Here is a 21,816-nt window from a genome sequence, read left to right as displayed (position 1 = left end):
GTATTATAGATAAAAGTCAAGTCAAGACAAAATTCATTTTAAGAGGCTTAGTTTACAAGCTCTTTCGAAATGTCAGGTAATATTAAACTTAAGATAATGGTGATAATAATCATTCGAAAACTTAAAATTAAATTTACGAGGGTTCCAAACGCGCCTTGGTCCGAGAAGAGCCCACAACAAACTCAGCCAAGGTTAATTTTTTTTTACAACTTATTTAAAACTGAGCACACAGTCGTATAATACAGTTCAACACCAAGCTTTTTTTTATATAATTATACATGTATACATATATACATGTATGTGAGTAAACACTACAAGCATATAAAAGTTATGTTGGTATATTTCTCATATTCAAAACAAAGTTTAAAACAATCTCGTTATGTAAAACTAGTATTTTTCTTCCGTCCTTCATTACTGACCGCAATATTTAAATGGAAACTCTTTAGAAATGTGCAGTGCGTTAACACCTTCACTAGTGTTTATGTTTTAAGTAATTTTTTTTTTACAAAATAATGCAAAGTGTGTTATATTTAATGGTAAATGTATTTAGGCATGAGCAGCACGCAATATTGATAAAATTGGTATTCGTCATCAACCCATATTCGGCTCACTGCTGAGCTCGAGTCTCCTCTCAGAATGAGAGGGGTTACGCCAATAGTCCACCACGCTGGCCCAATGCGGATTGGCAGACTTCACACACGCAGAGAATTAAGATAATTCTCTGGTATGCAGGTTTCCTCACGATGTTTTCCTTCACCGATTGAGACACGTGATATTTAATTTCTTAAAATGCACACAACTGAAAAGTTGGAGGTGCATGCCCCGGACCGGATTCGAACCCACACCCTCCGGAATCGGAGGCAGAGGTCATATCCACTGGGCTATCACGTTAATATAAATTGGTATTGCTACGAGTATATTAATTAACGATAAACACCACATTTTTCTTTACACCAAATAATATTTTACATTTAATTTTCTAGCACTAAACGGAAATAGTAAAAAAAAATTCATTTATATCAAGTAAGCTATGTTTACAAGAACTTTTGAAACGTCGAGTTTGAGCATTTGTAAAGACTCTACCAGGCAGGAGCAGTTATATCAAATTCATCTTGATCGATTGAGCCGTTTAAACGTGAAAAACAAACAGTCAGACGAGACAGACATTAGTATAGATTAAAAAAAAGATTTCATGGTACATTACTGAGCAGCTTAATAAAACCGCATCATTTTAAGCCTAAGCTTTTCGTGATATAGAGAGATATGACCTATGCCTTCAATTTGGAGGGCATAGGTTCGAATCTGGTCCATATAAAAAATTAAATATCAAGTGTCTTAAACGGTGAAGGAAAAACATCCTGAGGAAACCTGCATACCAGAGAATTTTCTTAATTCTCTACGTGTGCGAAGTCTGACAATCCGCATTTGGCCATAACGCACGAGTCTCCTCTCATTCTGAGAGGAGACTCGTGTTCAACAGTGAGCCCACAGACAGACCAACATACTTGTACACCCACACAGTAAACTTATAAATATAAATATATAAATACAGTTAAAAATAAATCCTAATTGTAAAACATTAATAACTTAAAAGTATCCCTGACACATTTACACAGGCCGTTAGCCTGCTTTAAAAATACGGTCGTAAAAACTACTGCAAGTCAATATCAGTGTTTAGGTTCGGACGGTTATATTATATAACATCCGTGTCAGCTCACTGTCGAGCACGAGTCTCTTCTCAGAATGATAGGCCGGGTTAGGCCAATATATAGTCCAGTAGTATATACGCTGGCCCAATGTGGATTGGTAGACTTCACACACGTAAAGAATTTCGTCCTTACTAATACTCTAAATAAACGCGAAAGTTTGTATGGAAGTGTGTTAATCTTCCACGCCGCGTCTACTAAACCGATTTAGCTGCAATTTTGAATGGAGATAGATTATAACCTGGATTAACTTTCTTTTCATTACATATTTATATACTTATAGTTTTTACACTTCCTGACGATAGTGAAGTATTATTTGTTTAAATAACGTTCGTTGTTGACTACAGGTAACAATGAGTTGACTATAAATTTCCTCTTTTGAGCGCCTCGTTTTTTATGCGCGCGCACATCTATCTAACAGTATTTAAACCCAACTCAGTTTCAACCCAGTCTCAGACCAGCAGGCCAACAGGTCTCATGAGTTCTCCTTATTAGTCCTGATTTATGGCCAATTTTCACTCGTATAAGTTATATAGAGACTGGGTTTCTACTATCTAACTATCTAACTTTAAATCTAAAGACGGACGAACACATGGACTAAGGGACTAAGGACCAAGGTTAACCTTCGGAACCTTAAAAATGGTCACATACACTAAAGATTTTCTTTGTATGTGACCATTTTTAGTAGTAGAAAAGGGTGTAGTACACAGGAAAAGTAGTGTGCCATGATTACAGTGCTTTCTTTGTAAAGAATGACATACTTCGCGACGCTCATAGGTGCCTTTACTTTTTGTACGAATAAGAAATGCGGAGACTTTAGTCCTTAGTTATTTTAATTACTACGTAGCATTTCCATTTGACTTAAAACCCATGTCGATATTATAATTGCGAAAGTAAGTGTTTCTCTATTTTTATAGTGTACAGTTAATAATTAACATTTTAGTGTTAAATGGTACCTTGGAAAAATAACGTCTAATCTTATAGCGAAAAAATCATATCAAATAGGGGTTGCAAATTTGTATGAAAGTTTAATATTTTATCTGATAAATAGATTTTTAAAATTTCGTTTATTAAATTAAAACTGATACCCTATCTATCGGATAATAAAACATATCTTTTTAGTCTCAAGAATTATGAAATTCCAACCCCGTGGGATTAATTAGGGGTTGATAATTCACATGAAAGTTAATTTTTCAAGTTATATAAACGTGAATTGCAACATTGGCTATCGTTGAAATGAAAAATTTAATGGGGTTAAAAAGGGATGAAAGTTTAAATTGATTATCTCGCGGATAAGATCTATCTTATCTTAAACTAATAATATAAATGATAAAGTAAGTCTGTCTGTTACCTTTTCACGGCTAAACGGCTAAATCGATCAAGATGAGTTTTGATGTAATGATAAATGGGACCTTGGAGCAAAACATACAATACTTTTTGACCCTAAATAAAAACTAGGGGGTTGAAAGTTTTTATAGAAAGACCTTCATTTTTAGAGTTACAGTTTAAAAAATTTGTTCATAAATCATAAAAATAATGTGTGATTCAAGTATTTTTTTAAATTCCACCCCTAAGGTGGTGAAATAAGGGTTGAAAGTTTACTTTGATTTCCATCATCGGCGTTCATCGGTATTATATATTATATAGTCTTTTATTACACAACTACGGCGTGGCAATAGTCCGCATCTACATTCGTTCATAAGTTACCTCATTGTTTATTACAAAATTGAGACGAATTTAAACTGTCGTCGACATGATCATGAAATCGTTATTTCTGTAAAAAATAATTGTAGAACAATGAATCTTCATTTTAAGTCAGTTGCAAATAAAATAATTTGAATTACTGAATTTTCTACTGCTTGAATTACTGCGCTAAGTAAAGTATATTCGTCAATATCAGCCAATTGGGATTTACTAGCTTTTCACCAGATGATGTATTTCCGTTGCCGCTATAACAAAAATATCTTGAGACAGTTAGTTTTCCATAGTCCTCCAAAACGGCTTGACCGATTTCGATGAAGTTTTAAATGTATATTCGGTAAGTTCCTCCTGAATAAATTGGGTAGTTCTTCCTATTTTTTTAAAGAATCCCTAGATATAATTTAAAGTCAAGACAATGTATGCTGGCGAATATTTATTATGTATTCAAAATGTTTACAAAGCCTGTTTTTAAGTTGACGAAATCTTTAAATAATTATGTACATAATATACTAGTAGTTATTTATATCAGAAATATTTTAAGTATTCAAAATTTATGATCTTCATTGAGAACTGGTTATAAATGATCTCATAACATATAAGGCGTATACATAAGTTACTTAAAGCCAAACCAATAACCTATGCGAACTAATGTCCTATAAATTGGCCATGGAAAATTGCCTACGCAACTATTATTTGTCCGCTAAGTAAAAACATAATCAAATAGATTGCTCGACGGAGGTTCTTGCAAGTAGATAATGTACTCGGAGATACACATTAAATAAAGACCCACTTTAGTCGACAAAGTAAAAATATTTCATGTAAGAAGATTCGTATTAATTGATTATGAAACACGGCTAAAACTCACGTGATATTAGGTCTGAGTATGCGAACCAGCTCATGACTAAGGGCCCCGTATAGGTTCGAAACTAGTCGGGCATACTCCGACCTAATATCACGTGTGTTTTAGCCGTGTTTCACAATCAATTAATATGAATAACACGATAGTTTAAATTCTAAATTAGAAGATTCGTATTTCGTTATGTGTGAAATTAATAAAAAAATGCCTAGTAATTTATAATATGTGCCTATACTGACCTAGCTGACCTGACAAACTTGGTACCTTAGATTTAGAAAATCTAATTTCCGGATAAATAGCATGACAACACAAAAATATAAATCAAATCATTCCAGCCGATTAGGAGTTAAGTGACGAACAAACAAATAATTATGTTTATAACAGTAGGGTAAGTAACACTATTGTTAACTTAAGAACAGCTGAACCGATTATTATGATCTTTCAATATTGGAATTGGCTTTATCCAGGGTAGCAGAATAACTCCCAAAACTGTGACTATGATGAAAAAAATACTTATACATTTTATAAATAGCAGCAAGCCAAGATAAATCTGTAGTATACGGTGTCCGTCAGGGTAGTGTCCTTGGACCTACCTTGTTGTTAATATATATCAACGACATTATTAAAATATTGCCCTCATAAGAATATTGGCAATGACATTCGATACTAGCCACATAAATAGATAATAAAGCTTTCATTATATTATTTTTCGGCGAACATGATACTATTGTGATATCGTTCCCCATATGACAATGTCTATTAGTGGGATGACACCTATTGTTTCGTTTTTTCAATGATAAGAATACGACCTTTAAGACAAAGGTGATGGCAGATAGTATAACAGTGTCCTTTTTCTAACCCGTGCGAAACAAAAAAATGTAAGTACGTGTATGTATTATTTATAAATAAGACAAGAGTATAAGACTACCCTTAATACTGAACCGATTTGAAAAATTCCTTCACTGTTGGGAAGCTACACTATCCCTGAGTGTTATAGGCTATATTTTATCCCCGTGTTCCTACGGGAACGGGAACCGCGCGGCGTCGGCTAGTTAACTTTATACTGTAAATGTAACTTTTCCTGTTGGGTTTTCTCAGCTAAACAACTCTACCAATTATATCATTATTGACTTTTGAAAATTAGTGTAAACTCTAGTTCCGTATTTAACCCTATTACAGTTTAAATTCTCCACCACCTACAATATAGGTATTTTCAAGTCAAGAGTGAATAGGCATCTTCTAGGCAAGCGCGTTCCACCATAGGCTGCATCATCGCTTACCATCAGGCGTGATTGCAGCTAAGCGCTTGCTTATTCAAAATAAAAAAAAAAATAGTGATAGAGCTTTTTGTGACAGAGCTAATCCGGGGAAGTACCATACCACAATGAATATTTATGCCGCCAAGAGTAATGGGGGTAATTTTTACACCTTCTAATATTTTCCTTCTTCGTAGTATGAACTTAAATCATGCCAAGCTTCGTTTAAATTCGTTTTGTAGTTTCGGCATGATGCGCGGTCGACAAAAAGACGGACAGATAGCCAGACAAACATATTTAATATACAGATCTGGACTTGGACTTTTTCAATATTATTTTAAGTATTTATGATATTAATATTATATTCGGTATAAGTAATAATGGGTTCCTTTTTCAAAATATTCCAAATGCAAATGTTAGGTACCCACGTAAAGTATTTCCAAAACAGTTCTATCATAATTTACTTACAAAACTTTATTAAAAAAAAAACGACAGAAACGAATGGCAAATTGCTCAAACTCTAAATTATCAGAAACATTTTGTCAGGACGTTATTTCGGGACACTTATTTAGAAACTGATATTAATTTCATGATGAGCGAGCATCGCGTGCGCTTAGTACGATGTCGTACACCACACCGCAAGTCACATACTGAAGCGTTTACTTATTAGAAAGAAAGTAAAAAAAGGAGATTGGCCCAATGTGGCTGAAATCGAGTGATTACTCGATGTGACTTCGGATATTGAAGACCCGGGATGAGGAACTTAGTGGGGCTATGAAATATTTTTTCTTTCTACCAATTGAAAATGTTTCATCCCAGTGTCTCAGAGAGCTCATAATGCCATTAAAATCGATATGCTAGTCCTAATAACTAAAATCAAATATAAACTTACATGATCACTTTACGAAACCGATTATTTTGTTAATAGTATTCAGATGTAATATTGCGTGTGAGGTATAGATATGAGTAGGTATCTAATTCATCAACATCATATGACCCATATTCGGCTCACTGTTGAACACGAGTCTCCTCTCAGGATGAGAGAGATATAAAAATATAAAAAAGGATATAAAAAATCAGGTACCTAATAGAAAATAGTAAATCACTTTCAGATTTGTGGATTTTTGTCTTAGACTGTATAGTTAGTTACTTATATTGGATAGGGTAGCAGTTAGATCGCATTTTTTTAATGAAAAAAAAAAATCAATCGTTGTCGCTTATCACTTGTTTCGTGGCATGCGGTAATCGGTGAATAGTTGCTCTTTATGCAAATCTGTACAACGTCACGACATCTTCTGTGTTTTGTCTTTTTAAATTGTGAAATATTTTGCTTAGGTATACTTTAATAGTTCACGAAGAAACTTTAGCTTTAAATAACCACTTTTCATTATGGCGATAAATAAAACTTAAACAATTTTCACGCAAGCAAATTAAAATATTCCAGCTAGATACGTATAAGAAAATTATGCTTTTATCTATATGGAGGGTCTGCGTGTCTGGAAAAATAGTTTCTTTTCCCAAAATTTAGACCGTAAGACTTACGGCCAGTTTCTTCATCATAAGTATCAGTCAAAGTAACGTCATAAAGCAAAAGTGACGGTTTTAATCACAGAAAAATAAAGTCTTCTTTACTACTTACTACTTTTACTGTTACTTTAGCTTTACATGAAGAAACTGGCTATTAGACTTTCAAGAACTTGTACAAGTATGTACCTACACAGTTCGTTCTCATATTTCCATTTCATTTGCGTTAAGATTAGCAGTAATTTTCAATAATTTCATAATGAGTCTCTGTCACAAAAGGAAAGTACTTTCTTGATTCCAGCTTGGTAGCTGGCATTTTTACATCATCACGCTACATTCCGGTAGGGGTAGACAGAACCCACTTCATACGAACTTTGCATATCTCCTTGTTTTTCCTGATTGTGTAAGTGTCGTAGGCTCCTTATGGGACCTCAGCGGCGTCACCGGGGGGTTTGGGCAAGCATCGCCTGATGGGGCCCGAAGGCAGAAGCAGAGTAGATGGGCAGAACGACTCTCTAAGGGCGTCTCCTCTGAGACTCGGATCTCGGCTTAGAGGGCCTTTCGGGAAGGGTGTTTCGGCGGAAAGACTGTATTTTTTATACAGTTTCAATATAATTGTTTAAAAAAAGTGTTAAAAATACACCTACGAGAGAGTTAAAGCATTTCATCGGTCATATTAAAAGTTGACATGGTATAGATTTTCAATAATCACATGAATACATTTCCCACGTAGTATATCCTACTTAGAAACTATTGGAATCGACTTTGAGGCCTGCTGCTTTAATGCGGCAAGCTCAACATGCCATTCTAAAGTTATCCGGTATACCGAAGACAGCTTGTAGTTTGTTAAACGTAACTTCTTCAACGACTTACGTTGTAGTTTATTGTACTAATTCTGTAGGCGTTTTCTGTATTAAGTCGCTATAATTACCGGATTAAGTATTATAATTTTGATGTGTATCATCTATAGCCGCACGTAAAACCGTGGCGTTTCTGTCGTGGCGACGCGTCGCCAAGCTATATGGTAGTATATCGTCTGTTAAGTCAATTTACAAAATAATGTAAAAGTAAGAAAGAAAGAAAATATCTTTATTGCTACCATTATGCCACACATCACAATTATCGTAGAATATAAATATATAATGTCGATGTTTCACATTTGCCAGGCTAATTTTTTCAAACTTTTGTCTAATATGTTTTTGAATTTAAACTATCGTGTGTATTTTCCGTCTAACACTTAGCGTCATATCAACCCTTTGCTATTGACTCTTTTTATGGATTGCTCTCTTCTTTAACAGTGTTTTTGGAAAAGACGTCACGAAGCTAAGTGACTGGCGAATTTAGACAACATTAAATATATATAGGTATACTTTTTTGTATGACCAATATTCTGGTTCCCCTCCATTTTTTCAGAAAAGACTGTGTTAGGAGTGGCTACGACAATAGTCCATCGGGCGGGGATCGAACTACCACCTCTCGGTGATAAGTCCGGCCTCTTTACCGCTGAGCTATTGAGGCTACAAATTATTTATGCCACGAAAAGTATAAAAATATACGCCTTACGATTGAGGGTCTGAAGTCTGACCCTTTAAACATTCCAAATAGCAATACCTATACCGATGGTCGAAGCATGAGCTGATATACTTTTACCTAAGAAAATGACCAAGGTCACCCAACTCAGGCCCAATCTATTATGTCATCGGTCAAACATCTGCGATGATAAATCAACGCGGGGACATTGCCATTGGAATGAATATAATCAGATATTCAGTGTTCTGTTAATTAGAACCATCCATGAACCATCTATTTGACACGTCGCTCACCATTAGTCGAAACACTGTCGCTACAATTTATTGGGTTGAGTGATGACAGGGAATGACGAATGTCAGAATGCCCATTAAAATACTGCATTGTTGTTTTATTACGACAGCGAGATAAAAGTCCTAGGAATCGTTTCGCGGAATAGATCAACGTTTGTGTTTGTAATAAATAAAATTAGGTCAATTGTTAGTTATTATACAGTTAGTTAGCGTGCGTGATAACTAAGGGTCTCAGAGTTACTCTACTATTTGTACGTGATCAAATCAGATATGAAAATATCCGTAAAGAACCATAGTTCAATTAGTCGCGAAGCTAAAGTGGCGGAGAGAAAGGTGGGCTGGGTACATGGTTCAAAGAGATGAAAATTAGTATCCGTATGGTGAGCATGCACTGGATAGCGCAGAGTTGGACAACCCTAGCTGGACCGATCCGATAGTTGCAGGTCCCTATAAAGGGCCTATGTCCTGCAGTGGCCTTACATAGATTTATATTATGATGATGATAATTACATAGTTATGTTAAATAGTCCTCCGAACCTGTGGTACATACTGACAGACCTGACGAATCAAAAGCCTTTGTAAACTAAGATGGCGTGATATAAATAAATTTTGAATTCAATTTAATATTAGTGAAGTTGCAATACCCTAAACAGCTGAACTGCTTCTGAGCAATTCTTAGAACACAATCTTGAACTTATTATCGTTCGTTCGTTATCAACCAATATTCGGCTCATTGCTGAGCTCGAGTCTCCGCTCAGATTGAAAAGGGTAAGGCTATTAGTCCACCACGCTGGCCAAATGCGGATTGGCAGACTTCACACACGCAGAGAATTAAGAAAATTCTCTGATGTGCAGATATCCTCACGATGTTTTCCTTCACCGTTTGAGTCACGTGATATTTAATTTCTAAAAATGCACACAACTGAAAAGTTGGGGGTGCATGCCCCGGACCAAATCCGAACCCACACCCTTTGGAAATAGAGGCAGAGGTCATATCCACTGGGCTGTTATTATCACTTAGCCTGAATCCAGGATCTCTAGATCAGATGACGCATTTTAACCATTTGACCAACAGGCAGTTACAAGCTAAGTAGCTCATTTTATTATCAAGTGCCTATTTATGAGAGATACAAATAAGGATGTCATACGATAAGATATAGCACGACCGTTCTTGACCAGCTAAAGCGAACGGTTCTATTGACACCAGGGTCCACAAGAGCTCGCACTGATAACTATATATGTCACACCAATAAACTCGACCTCCAAACACGCTACATACAAATCAATATGTCTAATTAAACAGTATTCAAACTACGTGTCTAATTAAACAGTATTTAAAATCGTATATAAGAAGTCGTGTGATAAATTGAAGAACTTGTCTGATAAATTGAATATATCTACATTGAATACAACAAATTAGCGTAAGATAAAGTCAAAATTCATATACTTAAATTAGGCTTAGTTTACAAGCACTTTCTAAATGTTAGGGTTAATGTTATTAGGCAAGGACGATAATAATTAGTTGAAAACTTAAAATTAAAGTTACGAGGGTTCCAAAAGCGCCTTGATCCGAGAAAAAACACAGCCATGGTTTATTTTTTTTGTTTATCACCATTTTACAAATTTATTTAGAAGTAACAATCGTTTGCAGTTCAACCATACTTTTTTATCCTCTAAATAATCCTTAACACTATAAAAAAAAATTCTTTCGGCTCGCGTTTAATTAATAAAGATTTCCAAAATATCATTTCGTATATTTTTACTTTAATGACCGGAAATTGCTTTACCTACATATTTGCAGGTTTTCACAGCATATTTACTTTTAAAAATAAAGAGAACAATTAAGTTTGGTCAGCTACTTTAGAAGTTCCTACTCGTATAAAAAAGACACAAACCTACCAAATAAAGGTCATTGACTCAGAATAGGCAGCAGCTGGTTGGATGTTACGATTTCAGTGGAACTTTAATCAAATGCATAAAATGAATACCTCAGAAAATTAATGCTACAACTACATTTATAAAATATAATTTTAAAAGATTACCCTGTATTTCAGTGAAATTAGAAATTGACCGAAAAAGCGTTAACTTTAATCTACCATAAATTATTTATCAAGGTTATTTTCAACTTCAACTAAGCAACTAATACTCAGCTAAGTCAAGTATAAAACGCGTATCTACTGTAACGAGTGAGCAATATATTGGCATTTATGTTATGTGATCTGTGAGGTACAGGGGAAAGGTTAAAGCCAAATTCAGTCATCAAAGTTCGGTCAACCATTCCATTACCGGCTTGGGTAAACGATGCAACAAGCGCAATCGACTGATGTACGCTGTCACTGATAGGGCTTTCGCCCTGACTTTTGTTTACTCTGCACTGCCGCTTTACACCTCCGGACGCAAAACATGTGAGCCGCGAATTAAAAAAACTACGCTTCTATAATTATTTAAATCATTGCATCGATCAGCTGTCTTTTTTAACTGTGATTTTGTTAAGAAATCATCATCATCATTATCAACCCATATTCGGCTCACTGCTGAGCTCGAGTCTCTTCTCAGAATGAGATGGGTTAGGCCAATAGTCCACCACGCTGGCTCAGTGCAGATTGGCAGACTTCACACACGCAGAGAATCAAGAAAACTGGTATGCAGGTTTCCTCACGATGTTTTTTCTTCACCGTTTGAGATACGTGATATTGAATTTCTTAAAATGCACACAACTGAAAAGTTGGAGGTGCATGCCTCGGATCGGATTCGAACCCACACCCTAATTAAACAAATTAAACTAGTTTGGGACACATAATTTCGGTAGTTTCAAACAGCCAGGAACACACAAATTTCAAAATAAATTAAAATCAAAAGGCATTTTATTTCAAGTAGGCTCAGTTTACATGCACTTTATGAAAGTCAGTTGACTATTTCCGGTTCTGAAGGCGAATCCTACTTTCTTAGTAGGATGAAGGCAAGGAAGCGGCAAGAAAAAAAATGCTCTTTTATAAATCTTACATACCTACATAAATTATAATTTACTCATTACAATTTTTTACAAAAAGATGAACCGCCGGTAGTGGTTCGATACTCACTACTAACATAGTCTTTCCCGACTAGTTGGAGGGGAATAGGAATATTGGTCATATTTAAAAGATATGGCAAACTTTATTACAAAAAAATATATATGAGTAACTAAATAAATAAATAAATATATATGAAACACGTAATGATACAAAAATACCTATCTATTTGGATGATAATAGCCTTACACGCTCCCTTTATAATAGGAAAGTTTCCATAGATACTGATGTAATTTCGCGAGCACATATCGTATTTCGTACACAAACAGAGCGATCTCACATCAAAGTGAATTTAAATGTTGGGAACAACAACACTTGACAACACCCAAGACGTTCAAATAAAATAAACTTCTAATTCGGTTCTAAGACACATGAGCTTACTTCAACATTCTTGCCAACCTGTAGAGTTTAACTCACTACGCTACTAGAAATGTTATCGATTACTAATTCAAATCAAAATCAAAATTCATTTATTTCAAGTAGGCCCAGTTTACAAGCACTTTTGATACGTCAGTTGACTATTTGTAAAGATTCTACCACTGGTTCGGAAGGCAGATTCTGCTGAGAAAAAACCGGCAAGAAACTCAACAATTGCTCTTTTAAAAAAAATCATACAATATTATAAAATACAATTGATGACAACATTACAATTTCTTATAGTTTTACTTCCTATGTGAAGGTGGAAGCTGATCCAACGGCCTTCAAGCATCTTTATCATTAAGGAACTCATCGACGGTGTAGTAACCTCGACTAAGCAAATGTTTTTAACACATTGCTTAAAGCTATGCATTGGCAGGTCCATTACACAATTATTATTAGTATTATATGTAGGATTATTAGTATTAGGATTATATCTGCGTGATTGAATCAGAAATGAGGAGATCCGCCGAAGAACCAAAGTCACTGACAAAGTCACTTTAAATCCGATGGACGCTGGGGTCGCAAGTTGCTACCCCACACTAGAAACCCCCCATATATACGTAGAATTCAGCGATGTGCATGCTTGGCCAATATTCGCATATAGCTGCAGTTTACATATATATTTGTTTATTTTGTGTCCTTTGATGCGCCCCGAAAACCGACATTGGTAGATACGCGTATTTGTCATTGGTACTATTTGTCAAATAAACAAATAAAGCCAATATGTTTTTGAATTGTTGTATTTACTCATTGCGTTCATCGATATCCTATAAAAAAATGTATGTGGCATTATATATAGTATTTAAAATAGTGGAAGTAACAAGTAGAAACATTATTTTAACCAAAAACCGTAATTTCGTTGAAATAATCATGTTATGACCGTAAAACAAAAAAAAATTGTATTTATCAAGTTATGCAATTATAGTTAATTATTTAGTTTATTTATGCAGTATTTTGTTTTTTATTAGAAAATAATAAAAATAATAGAATAAATTAATGAATAAGAAATGACTTTACGTTGAGCTGGAATCGAACTCTGGTGTAATAAACTTGCCCCTTAGTTTCACACCACTGGTCCAGTTGAATCGATATGACAACGTCGAAATGTGTTATCTTGATGCACGGCTTGGGTATATTTTTTCCAGGATGCATGAATGTTCTTCGAATTACACGGCACCGTGCCGGAACGCTAAATCGCTTGGCGGTGCGTCTTTGCCGGTAGGGTGGTAACTAGCCACGGCTGAAATCTCCCACCAGCCAGACCTGGACTAATTAAGAAAATCTCAACTGCCCAGCCGGGGATCGAACCCAGGCCCTCTGTTTTGTAAATCTACCGCGCATACCACTGCGCCACAGAGGCCGTCAAAGGTTCAGAGATGTTAGCCGGTCATAGGTTTTGGATTTATAAACAAACAAGCTAACTGTCGCGTTAATTGGTATGATTACAACGACATAAAACGATTACAATGGGGGTACGTAATTAGAGCAGCAACGACGAGCCGACGCGAGGGAAACGGAATGAAAAATTAATGAAGTCCTAATTATTATTGTGTTGCAGTGGACAAAACGTACCTATCTAGTGATAAAAGTTAGTGAATGCACCACATTCCGAATGAACTTTTACATGCTAATTGTACAAAATTAAAATTAAAATTATAGTGTCTAAAACCTACATTGTCATCGCGTTTGAGTTTCCAGTTGAGTTCATCTTGTCTACGTAATGGACTTCGGATATTATATTCAGTGAACGGAATGTTTGTTTGCAAAAGTCCAGAACGCAAAGCTGCCGATGAAAAAGAAATTAAAAAAAGTCAGACTTTTTAAATTCATTTTTCCGTCGACAAATTAACGCATCACTGCTCTAATATCTCACCTGCTGTAAAGTGATGCTGTAGAAGATAGTATTGCGCATACTTGAATGCACAAACAAAATACAGAATAAAATATTGCAGGGTACACAATGAAAAGGACTTGCATTCAGTTACAGCGCTGTGACATCATTGGATTCCTTGGAAACTTCGTTATTAGTAGCATTTTATTTTTGTCAGGCTAATAGTCCACCACGCCGCCCAATGCGGATTGGCAAACTTCACACACGTAGAGAATTAAGAAAATTCTCGGTTATGCAGGTTTCCTCACAAAGTTTCCTTCGCCGTGATATTATGCACATACTGAAAAGTTGATGGTGCATGCCCTGGACCAGATTCGAATCTACGCCCATAGGCAATAGGCTATGACAGTTTTTACTAAATTAATTATTTTTAACTTCTGCTATGGTTTTTAAAAGGACCCTAACACGTCCTTCTCGTAATACGATTCTATGATACCAATGAACCATGATAAAAAAACCGGATAAGTGCGAGTCGCAAACTAACTGAGGGTTCAATAAAAATAATTCTTTGAAATCGAACTCATAAAAATAATTAAAAATCTCTTTAAGCAAATAAAGTCCTTAAATCCGATACCCCACAAACTTAATTCTCGGACCGCGTTCCTTGCGTAAAGAATCTGTTTTTTTTATGATTTAATTACAAATGTTATTGTATTTAGCGTAATGTATATGCGTAAAGAATCTTAAATATGTTATTGTATTTGTGAAAAAAATCTGTTTTTTTATGATTTAATTACAAAAGTTATTGTATCTAGACTTTGCTATACACTTGTAGTAAGATCAGACGATTTATTTTCGATACAATATACATTTTTTGTGCCATTACATGGTTTACAGCTGCAAGAGGCTTGAGTATGTGTTTTTAATTTCGCGCGGCAACGCGTGGTTTTACACGTTTTATACGCGTTCATGAGAGGAGGGTCTTTAATGACAGACGATCAACTAAGTGATAAGGGTTCCGTTTTTTCTTCATAAGTACGGAACCCTAAAAACGCATTTTAAGTAGCAACAGGGATTGAATAATTTATCATTCGAGTTTACTCCACACGGATACATAAAAGACAATGTGTTTTGAATTAATTGAGAACGCGAAAGGAATGTTGCATTTCTAAAACGGTCACTGTCAACGTTATCGCATACCACGTAAGATTTGCAGCATTCTGTGTTGGGTGATAATTACTTTACAGATGACTCACGTCATACTTTAGTCTACGTCATTCATTTTATTGTCCGCCTATTTAAGCCAGGGCCAGGTCATCCTCCGTATTTGAGATGGTATATGAAGATTAGAGCCGTGATACGTTATTAACCCATATACGGCTCACTGCTGAGCTCGAGTCTCCTCTCAGAATGAGAGGGGTTAGGCCAATAGCCCAGTTGATTTTACCTCTGCCTCCGATTCCGGAGGGTGTGGGTTCGAATCCGGCCCGGGGCATGCACCTCCAACTTCTCAGTGTGTGCATTTTAAGAAATTAAATATCACGTGTTTCAAACGGTGAAGGAAAAACATCGTGAGGAAACCTGCAAACCAGAGTATTTTCTTAATTTTCTGCGCGTGTGAAGTCTGCCAATCCGCATTGGGCCAGCGTAGTGGACTATTGGCCTAACCGCTCTCATTCTGAGAGGAGACTCGAGCTCAGCCGTGAGCCGAATATGGGTTGATAATGATGATCATGATCCAGATTAGTCCCATCTCGCTACTCCAACTCGAATTTGCCAATTTATGGTTTTAATATTACCTAAATTATTTAGCTACCACTATCAGATGTACTAATAATTATGACCAGGGCCAGTCCCTGGTCAGCCATGTGGCACGTTTATTCTCTTTCTACAAACGCCAACGTATCGAAAACTAAACAAAATGTATGTGAATGACAGATCCGATGACAAACTAAAGTGCTCTCCGAGGCACGTAGGTGTAGCGCCATCAACTACCCAAAATCCGAGCTAAAACTTTTTAACTGATGATTTTTTAGAAGAATGAGATTAGCTCAATAGTCTGATCCAGGTATCGATCCCAGGACCTCGTAATACAAAACACACAGGCTAACCAATGGACCAACCAGGCATTTCAAAGGTGATGCATTGGCTACTTTGATTGTAAAGTTCCGCTATTTGTTCAAGCTCGGTGCAATTCAGAAAACTATCTAGGAATTTAGCCGGCTCAGCCATGCAAGCTATGGCATGTTTAAGGATATATAAACACAGAAGGATTCCACTTGACTGCAAGACAACTAAAAATTGTTATTTTTAATGCCATACCATCTTAGTTGATATGCATAACAGCTGTTTTCAAATTTTTGGCTGGTGGGAGGCTTCGGCCGTGGCTAGTTACCACCCTACCGGTAAAAACGTACCGCCAAGCGATTTAGCGTTCCGGTAGAAACCGAAAGGGGTATGGATTTTTATCCCCTCCTCCTAACAAGTTAGCCCGCTTCCATCTAAGACTACATCATCACTTATCATCAGGTGAGATTGTGGTCAAGGGCTAACTTGTATAGAATAAAAAAATAAAAAAAAAAAAAATTCTAACCATTCAGTACCTATATATTAATGTTTTTTTAATAAAAATGAAAATATACGCTGTGGGAATCTCATTTTAAAAAGACCATTGCGAAAGTTGCATCATAAGAATTTCAATGGTTCAATTTAGAACAACTTGGCAATATTTAATAATATTATAAATGCGAAAGTAAGTCTGTCTGTCTGTGTGTTACCTTTTCACGGCTAAACGGCTGAACAGATCTAGATAAATTTTGGTATAATGGTAAATGAGACCATGGAGCAAAACAAAAATTATTTTTTGGCCCTAAACTAAAAATAGAAGGGGAGAAAGTTTGTATGTAAAATCCTTCATACTTAGAATTACTGTTTTAAAATTTTATACATAATTCATAAAAAAAATACGAAATAAAATGTGCTTCAATTTTTTTTAATTCATCCTCAAAAGTGTTGAAATAGTGGTTTAAAGTTTACATTTATTTCCACGCGAACGAAGGCGTCCGCTAGTACATTAATAAACTATCAAATTATTTCAACAGTATTTGCTGAGAACAAACATTCAAATGTACTCGGCCATTTCCGGCATTCGAGTAGGTACAACTGCCGAAATTTATTGAAAATGATCCAGATTGCTAAAGTTATTGCTCCTGATTGATCCATTCACGTTGCCAAGCAATAATTGCAACAATTTTTTTTCGTGTAAGTGCACCGAAATGCTCATCCGCCTTAGGCGTATATAACGGGTGAGCCGGGTGGGCCGGGCCCACCCTAGAATAGTCCAGTGCCCACCCTAGGATACTGGGCTACCGATTTGAAATGCTGTGACGAACGCCGAAATACCAATAATTTTACAGAAAATATCATTTAAAATATCAAATAGTAACAATTACAACTTATAATAAAGAAAAAACTATAAGTAATAAATATTTTGAAAAATATATTAAAACCTTTTTTGATACCTACCATAGATACAAAAAAAAAAATAAGTCGAGCCGTTTCAGAGGTCTGCGTTCACCACAAATATTGCTAACGAAATTTTTATATTGAGTGACTCTGTTCATTGATATGTAAGCCCACCCTAGGAAATAATCCTAGATACGCCAATGTCATTCGTAACATTTGAACAACCGAGGGCCTAGTGGCAGTTTGATACTGTTACTGTCACGTAACGTAAATGCGAATTTCTAAGGAATTGAAACAGCGCCATCTAGTGGCACTACTGCACAACTGTTTCAATTCCATATAAATTTGCGTTTACGTCAACGTGATAGTAACAGTATGGGAATATTGAAAACTCCCACTAGGCACACAGTTTATAAATAAACCGCCTGTGTAGACTACATATACTACATCTACGACAAGACAGCTATTATTTTACTTCCTTCAAAACCTAGTTAACATTTGTATATTCAAGCAACTTCAACGGAGCTATTTTAAATAGAACAGTAATTTTATTTTACATATGTTTTTCAAACAAACGTTTTCCATCTGAAATGCACAGTCTAAATCGAAAAGAGTTTTATTATTTTTTATATTATCCATACGATTAAGGGCCAACACATACAAGCGTTACTTGGTTGGAACGCGTTTCACAGACAATAATGATATGACTGTACCGTCGGTCTGTGCTGACTGTAATTATAATATCAATCACCGTCATCATCATCATTATCAACCAATATTCGGCTCACTGCTGAGCTCGAGTCTCCTCTCATAATGAGAGGGGTTAGGCCAATAGTCCACCACGCTGTGGTTCGGTGTGGCAGATTCACGCAGAGAATTAAGAACATTCTTAAGAATGTAGGTTTCCTCACGATGTTTATGCTTCATCGTTCGAGACACGTGATATTTAATTTCATAAAATGTACACAACTGAAAAGTTGGAGGTGCATTTCCCGGACTGGATTCGAACCCACGCCATCCGGAATTGGAAGCAGAACTCCACTGCGCTATCACGGCTAATATAATAATATCAATACATAACTATGAATGAAATGTAGGTATGCTAATATATGTATTGAAAGAAAGAAGAAAAATAAGTTTATCATTTTTAGTGTCACAAACAGTACATTCTATCTAATATATTAAATGACTGTCTGTGACACCAAACAGAAAGAGTTTACAACTTAGCATTAGCCGTTCATCGCAGAAAAGCAATGCCCAGCGCTGATTTTCAGCTGAGAACTGTATTGTATGTACATTATCAAAGACTGGGTTTAAATATTATGAACGTTCGTTGCTATTCCCCTATGACGTTGATAAAAATAGTTAGAAATCTCAACCCGATCAAAATATACGAGTATTGATCGTAAAAATGAAACTGTTCTTAATTTAGGTCTGTGGTTAGGATGGTGAAGAGTACTGCAACAGATGCCTTATGTACGTACTTGTCTTTATTTTAAATTTATCGAATACTAGTTGCGTATCATGCCATGATCCGGGACAATCAATGCCACCACAATCCAAATACCATAATTAGCTACCATGCTAGTACACCGTGTTTGTGAGCCGTGATAGCACAGTAGATATGACCTCTGCCTCCAATTCCGGAGGGTGTGGGTTCGAATCCGGTCCGGGGCATGCACCTCCAACTTTTCAGTTGTGTGCATTTTAAGAAATTAAATATCACGTGTCTCAATCGGTGAAGGAAAACATCGTGAGGAAACCTGCATACCAGAGAATTTTCTTAATTCTCTGCGTGTGTGAAGTCTGCCAATTCGCATTGGGCCAGCGTGGTGGACTATTGGCCTTACCCCTCTCATTCTGAGAGGAGACTCGAGCTCAGCAGTGAGCCGAATATGGGTTGATGACGACTAGTACACACCTGTGGCCTATGCTCCATAGGCTCATTTTACACTTTCATACACTTTCAGGCTTTTTAAAACGAAGTATGTCTGGCTAACGCAGGCTGTTATTCGAAAAAGTACTGTAGAGCGCAAAAGTTGTAAAATCAATGCGTTTATAGAATCATTATTTTTTTTAAAATAGGAAAAGCCTATTAAATTTTAAACCTTAGATTTTGTCCGCGTTCAGCTATTCACAAATCCCGCTCGAACCATGGATGTTAATATTAACACATATAATAAACTAGCTGATGCCGCGCGGTTTCATCCGCGTGGTTCCCGTTCCTGTAGGAATACGGAGATAATATATAGCCCTAGGGAGTTTTTATCATTTCAACTGCTTACCTTAAGATTAAATGTAAATTCTTTTGTTGTTTAATTGACAGGAACAAATTTTAATAAGTAACGAGTTTTACGTAATCAACCCCTTTCGGAACAAAAATAGTAATTGTAACGAAGTGTTTGAAAATAATGTACTAATATTAAAAAAAAAAAAGAATATTTGCCATATTTTTTATAATATGTCCAATATTCACATTCCCCTCCAACTAGTCCGGAATGAATGTGCTAGGAGTGGGTACGATAATAGACCAACGGGGCGGGGATCGAACACCTCGGTGATGAGTCCAACCGCTCTTACCGTTGAGCTATTGAGGCTTCTAAATTTTACGTTAAACATAAAAAAAATTAGTCACGTTTTTGAAAAAATACTTGAAACAATAATTACAAAGTTTAAATTAACGTTTAAGTAATTTTTCAGCACATTGTACGACTAAACTGTACTGAAGGTAGGGATTTCTTTATTTTGTACAAAAATCAATATAACTTAAAAACCGTAAAACTTCGGCTAACTTATATTGCGTTATTTTAGTACGCCAACTAGGTCAACTATCGCCTTGTAAAGAATGTCGTAATATTTACGGGACACCCTGTATATTTTTCTAAACTGGAAATTTTTGACCATTTTTTACACCCTTGCTAACTACAAGGTATTTTTCAAAGCTCTTTAACCGACGTTTACAACTAAGAAACATCAATACTATAGAGACAGTTTTTATAATAGCATTAGATCGTTGATCACATACAGACAAGTAACGTCTAGCGAGGCAGGTCCTTACGTAATTAGTCCAAGTTTGTATGACATAGTAATAGCCTCTGTTAGTTGACCAAGCGGATCCACGATAACATCCTACTTCCATGCAAATCTAGCGAGTAAGCAAAACCGCGGTAGGCAGGTTGTTTGCTAATAAAACGGTAGGGTGCATAATGCAGGTCTACTTTGCATACACTGCCTACATACTAATGTGAATTTTCTATACAGACTTGCCTCAAACGTCCTACATAAGAAATGACACCTTGAACTTTGAAGCATCGTTCATTTGAACCAAATATTATTTGCTATTTTCTATAATAAAAGCCGTGATAGCCCAGTGGATATGACATCTGCCTCCGATTATGGAGGGTTTGGGTGTCAGTCCGGGGCATGCATCTTCAACTTTTCAGTTGTGTGCATTTTAAGAAATTAAATGTCACGTGTCTTAAACGGTGAAGGAAAACATCGTGAGGAAACCTGCATACCAGAGAATTTTCTTAATTCTCTGCGTATGTAAAGTCTGCGAATCCACATTGGGCCAACGTGGTGGACTGTTGCCTAACCCCTCTCATTCTAAGAGGAGACTCGAGCTCAGCAGTGAGCCGAATACGGGTTGATGATGACTTTCTTTAAAGAAAATTTAATCTTTTTTACTTATAACTAATACTTCCTTTCACCGCAACAGTTAATAATTATTATCAATCAAACAAAAAAATTAAAAGACCTGGCTGAGTTTGTTGCGGGTTCTTCTTAGTCTAATGCGCATTTAGAACCCTAGTAACTTTAATTTTAAGTTTTAGACTTATTATTATCACCATTATTTTAATATTATATTACCTGACGTTTTGAAAGTAAAGCATGAATTTTGTTTTATATTTACAATTTTTTTTGTTAAAACAGCTTTAAGCACTTGAAAAACATAATCAAGCTTTTTTTTGTTTGCCGGGCTTTGGAACGGTCGAACCGATTTTAATGGGACTTTCATTGGAAGGAAGAGGATGTTATGGTGTAACTTATAAAATATAGTAAATAATTATGTATGTTTGAATGTCTATTTCTTAGAGAAGATAAAGCGCTACTCCGGGCTACTACTTCGGATTTCTTGGAATTAATAAAATCCCAAAGCAAAAGAAAAA

General features: G+C 35.9%; 1 protein-coding gene across 6 annotated transcripts in view; it reads right to left on the bottom strand.

Annotated features, from left to right (window-relative positions):
- The window catches only part of LOC112042894 (basement membrane-specific heparan sulfate proteoglycan core protein), a 202,891-nt gene that overhangs the window by 80,735 nt on the left and 100,340 nt on the right, over nt 1-21,816 (bottom strand). The gene's annotated exons all lie outside the window — the stretch shown is intronic.

The sequence above is a fragment of the Bicyclus anynana genome, chromosome Z (assembly GCF_947172395.1).
Source record: "Bicyclus anynana chromosome Z, ilBicAnyn1.1, whole genome shotgun sequence".
In the NCBI taxonomy this organism is placed as follows: Eukaryota; Metazoa; Arthropoda; class Insecta; order Lepidoptera; family Nymphalidae; genus Bicyclus; species Bicyclus anynana.
This window is presented reverse-complemented; position numbering and strand designations above follow the sequence as displayed.